This window comes from Pongo abelii, chromosome 9, assembly GCF_028885655.2.
Source record: "Pongo abelii isolate AG06213 chromosome 9, NHGRI_mPonAbe1-v2.0_pri, whole genome shotgun sequence".
Taxonomy (NCBI): Eukaryota; Metazoa; Chordata; class Mammalia; order Primates; family Hominidae; genus Pongo; species Pongo abelii.
The window spans coordinates 92,801,101-92,807,100 of NC_071994.2; positions in this window are offsets into that span (position 1 = coordinate 92,801,101).

The window sequence follows — 6,000 nt, forward strand, 5'->3', positions numbered from 1 at the left end:
AACCCGGCAGGCAGAGGTCACAGTGAGCTGAGATTGTGCCACACCACTGCAATCCAGGCTGGGCTACAAAGCAAGGCTCCATCCTTTAAAAAATAAATAAATAAATAAATAAAATGGAAAAGACTAGTTTATGAAATATGTATTAATTAATAATATTTGACTTTCAACAAATAACCTAAAGTGGTAAGTGGTTCGATACTACAACAGTAACAACGATAAAGTAACCACAGCAATCATGCTTGGTAATAAAGTATTTACTCACAATTTTTCTAATTCTTCAAGATAGACTACACACAGTTGATATTAGTATTTCCCAGAGGAGGAAACTGAGGTCTGAGAAATCAAGTTACTAAATGATTTGTCTCAAGGCACATTACAAGTAAGTGCTGCTTTTTTAATATATCATAACAAATGATAGCACAACTGTGATCATTAAAGTCCTGTTTGTGATTAGTCAACCATCTATTGTGTTTTTTTGTTCTATTTTAAAATGCCACACTGCCATGTTAGAATACTTAACATAAAACATGAAGAAACATCAAAAACAATTTTGTAATGCTTCATATGACCACGACAGATGAATGTTTTATAGAACGGGCAAAGACATTTCATGTCATAGACCTAGAAAGGAAGGACAAATTCTGAAGTGATAAATAAGGCCAGGAGTGGTGGCGCATTACTGTAATTCCATAAATTTGGGAGGCTTAAGTGGGAGAATTGCTTGAGGCCAGGAGTTTGAGACCATCCTGGGCAACGTAGGGACACCCTGTCTCAACAAATAAAAGTACAAATATTAGCTGGGCATTGTGGCACGTGAATGTAGTCCTAGCGATTTTGGAGGCTGAGGTGGAAAGATTGACCAAGCCCAGGAGTTTGAGGCTGCAGTGAGCTAAGATTGCACACTGAACTCCAGCTTGGGAGACAGTGTGAGAACCCGTCTCTTAAGAATAACAACAAAATAAGCTGGGGCAATGGGTAAGTTAAAAATATACTGCCATTGGCCAACCGATCGAACTGTTTAAAACATGCTCTTACTCCCAAGCCAGACACTTTGATAATCCCTGGACAGAAAGATGGAGCCATTTCTGGCTGTCCAATGACCTAAACCCTTTCAATACATATAAGATCAACCTGGGGATACTCAATGTTTGGCAATAGTCAAGATTTAGGAATAAAAAAACCTCTAAATATTAAAAATATGAAAAAGAACAAATAAGTATGTGTTTATTATATACCTTACATATAGAGAGATTTACTGGGTTTTGTGTATATGTAAACAAAAATATATTTAAAATAGGAAAGGGGCTAGAATTACACACACAAGAATATAACCATGATTTTATATTTTTCTGAAGGAATTAGGCAGATATTTATTTTCTGCCGTGGCTTTCTTGATCTTTACAGTTTCTAAAATGAACATTATTTTAAAATAAGAAACAAAGATACTGAAAATAAAGATATGCAAAAATTATATTACATCGTATGAGAGAATATTATATTTATCATTTACTACATATATCTTGAAATTTTCTATTGGCTTGCAAGAAATCAACTATGATAGTTTTCCACAGTACAAAAAAAAAGGAAAAAGTGATATTATAACAGGGAATCATTTTTTCTTTTCCTACCTATAAAAACGTCTATCTGGTAACCCTAAGGATCAATAAATGCTCATTACAGAAACATTGGTTGACTATTCATAGTTCTCAATAATATTGGAATGAGAAAGAACATGAATATAGTTATAACTTCATGAAAATGTATTTCTATACACAAAATAAAAATTTCAGAACAAAACTGAACTTAACCAGTCAGCTCTGGGGACTGGTTCCAGGACACTGATAGATATCAAAATTTGTGCATACTCAAGTCCTGCAGAAAAGACATGTATACATGAAACGTAGGACCCCTCTTCTGTGGAATTAACAAGCTGAATGTGAAAAAAACCACTAAACAAATCAAATTGATTTATCAGAATAATAATTCAGATTTTAGTATAAATTATTTAATATTTCATCTTTTCAAGTGATTTTCTGAATAATATGAGTACAGCATTCTCAGAATCTGAAAAGACTGTCTGGATTACCTTGCTCTGCCTCAGTGAGGAAAGGTAGCTGCCTGTGTGGAGTCTGAAGCCACATCTGACCTCCCTTGGGTTAACTGGCCATAATATAACTCACCACATGCTTAATGCCCTTTGACATCCTGGTCTTCATATTGTTAAGACAATGAAGTAGGCAATAATAGAAAACAAAATATTTCTGAAAAACATGGCTAAGAGTCCCAATGGAATGTAACAGTTTTGCTTTATTTTGTTTTGTTTTTTGGAAAAACATTCATAATTTTCTTACTTTACATTTTTCATTTGTTCTTTATTGGCCACATCTGAGGTTCTCAGAGTCAAGCTCATGTAATGAGCATCATTCTGTGAAAAAAGTTCTAACATATCAAAGCTAAAGGAAAAATAATTGTTGAGGTTTGTTCCATAGAAATAAATTTACTCACTTAAAAACCTTTTTTCTGGATTTATGTCCTTCCTACTTTCTGATATTTTTAACAAAATCATTTTCTGTATGCAATACTAATATTTAAAAAGAGAAGTTGGAAAAAAATAATTTGGCCAAATAAAGTTTACCATCTTTAAAAATAAAAAGTCGGCCCTCTATATACATGGGGTTCTTTCCTTCAGTAATGTATTTTATTATGTTTTCTTAAGACATGGAATTGCGCTCTTTTGCCAGGGTGGAGTGCAGTGGCTTGATCATACCTCACCACAGACTCAAACTCCTGGGCTTAAGCAATTCTCCTTTCTCAGCTTCCTAAGTACTTGTGATTACAGTGAATAACACTGTATTTTCTACCTATCTTTGCTTGCTGATGTGAAATCTGCAGAGAGAAAGGGCTGACCGTATTTTTTTGAAGAATTGTGCTTAAGTAGACCTGTGCAATTCAAATCAGTGTTCTTCAAGTATGAAATATATATTTTAAATTCCTATAATATGCAAATTAAGAACAATAAAATACATAGCTACCATATTTTTAAATCTTATAAAATACTATTCTGCTAAAGCTTGTGAAAGCACATAAACAGCTGCATGTGCCAATGGGAAAAATGATAGTGATTTTTATTTACATCGATAATAACTAACTGATAAACCCAGGTATACAAGTATAGGCAAGACTTTCTTCCCCTTAGGTCTCCTAGTAATCTACTCACATAAATAATATTAATATTAAATTAAAATAATCTAGTAATGTTTAGTAAGATGCCTGACAAATTATAAATATTTACCAAGTGATAACTAAAAGTATTCTAATTTTTAAAGCTAAACCTATTAGGAACACAAAACATGGTGCTTATTTCAGTCTTTCTACAATATCTGGATGCCTGCTATGAATCAAACACTCCCTGCTTTCACAGAACTTACATTCCAAAAGGAGTGACGGGGTTGCTATTGCAATAAGAATGATTCAATCTAATTGAAAGTGTATCAACAAGCTCTGAGTAGATGAACAATGAGTCACCGAATTCAATATACTGCTTCTGTCACAATGTAATTAACTAACGAGAAACAGTCATTACCTTACAAAAGCATTAATTATTATATTCATTCATTCAGCTCTTATTTTTATAATTTAGTTTTACTAACAGTTGGCATTTAGAACTGGCTGATCACCTCCTATGAGCCAATTACTGTTTTGAATGTTTATACAATACATGATTTTTAATCTTCAGAGCAATTCTGCAAGTTGGGCAGGCTAGTAGCCCCATTTCATAGATGAGATAATAAAGGATCAGGAGTTAAATAACTTACCTAAACTCACACTAGATAGTTTTAGAATGAAATGGGAGGTCTATATTGTTCTTTCAACTGCACCCTGTTGACAAAGGAGAAATAGGAATAACTACAACCTCCATAATTTGGATATCAGCTCTATTCAACATTTATGGATTTAGCACCATGAACTCTGATTTTGAAATAGTGTATAGTAAATGAAACACAGACTATCTTTAGCAGCTCTCATAAACAGATGAGACAATCAAATAAAACATAATTTCAATAAAATGCTATGGGTTTCTGAATCAAATTCACAATCCATTGCTACAAATACAAAAATTGATGTGGCTACACACATGTAAATGCACAAAGACACACACACACACACACACACTCACACACTTCTCTTTCTCTGTATCCTGTGTTAACACCCTGTATCCTTTGATACAGGGGAAAGAAGTCATACAAGAAAAGCAGGATGAAGACGTATCTCTTCCTTAGATTTCAAAGTTTTGGTTGAGGAATTCAATATTCAACTTAATTTACTTAGTGAGAAATTACTATTATTACGTGGAATTCACTGCTTAGTTGTTTCAGGAATTGTAAACATCATATAGAGACACAAGACTGGGCTCTCCCTCCCCCACCTCCTCCCCCTCCCCCTCCCCCCCCCCTCCCCCTTCTTTCTTAGGTCTCCCTCCACTTTCTTTGGTCTCCCTCTGTTGCGGAGGCTGGACTGTACTGCCGTGATGATCTCAGCTCGCTGCAACCTCCCTGCCTCGGGCTCCTGTGATACTCCTGCCTCGGCCTGCCGGGTGCCTGGGATTGCAGGCGCGCGCCTGACTGGTTTTTGTATTTTTGGTGGAGACGGGGTTTCGCCGTGTTGACCGGGCTGGTCTCCAGCTCCTGGCCTCAAGTGATCTGCCCGCCTTGGCCTCCCGAGGTGCTGGTATTGCAGACGGAGTCTCGCTCACTCCATGCTCAATGTGGCCCAGGCTGGAGTGCAGTGACGTTATCTCAGCTGGCTACAACCTCCACCTCCCAGCCGCCTGCCTTGGCCTCCCAAAGTGCTAAGATTACAGCCTCTGCCCGACCGCCATCCCATCTAGGAATTGAGGAGCCTCTCTGCCTGGCCGCCCATCCTCTGGGATGTGAGGAGCTTCTCTGCCCGGCCGCCCCTTCTGGGATGTGAGGAGCGCCTAGGCCAAGCCACCCCGTCTGGGAAGTGAGGAGCGCCTCTGCCCAGCCGCCCGGACTGGATCTTTACTATCATTTGGAGAAAATGAAACAAATATAGAAATATTCAAGGAAGAAAAAGCTGTGTGTCCTTAACAAACCATAATTCAAATGATGAGGCATTTTGTCAGGGAGAGAAAACATCATTTTTCTTTTAAAGATAGAAAATCAGCTTCATGGAATCTGCTTACATTTTCATTCTCATTGTTGACTTTTTACCCACATAAAAAAAATTGGAAAGAATTGTTAACAATAAGGAAACAATTCTCCCAATATTCCTCTGAAGATAATGCAATGCTTATACTAACTGATAAACTCCCTTTAAGATTTTCCTATATTTGTTGAATAAAATTAATCAAATTATATTTACAACTTTATATTCTTTCTGCTTACTTCATATTTTGCTGTAAATGTCTTCTTATATTGTATCTCTAATAATCTTTTTTTTTTTTTTGAGACCGAATCTTGCTCTGTTGTCCAGCCTGGCCACCTCCTGGGCTCAAGCGATTCTCCTGCCTCAGTCTCCTGAGTAGCTGGGATTACAGGTGCCTGCCACAACGCCTGGCTAGTTTTTGTTTGTTTGTGTGTTTGTCTGGTTTTTTTTTGTTTTTTAGTAGAAATGGGATTTCACCATGTTAGCCAGACTGGTTTCAAACTCCTGACCTCAGGAGTTTTGCCTCACCCACCCAAATTGCTGGAATTACAGGCATGAGTGACCGCACCTGACTCTAATCATCGATTCTAATGATTATAAAGTGTTGTCATTGGGGAATATCAACTTCTTTAGTAATTTCTCTTCTCTTAGGCAAGAGGTTATTTTGAAGTACTTGCTATTATCATTTTAGAACTCAAGTCTTTTTCAAAGCAGTCTTTCTTTTCCAAATTTGAGACTTTTTCTTAAGAAATAATTCAAGAAATGAAAATACTGTGACAAAATATAGAACTTTGTGAGAGTTCTTGAACACTTTAGCAATATATAGCAATT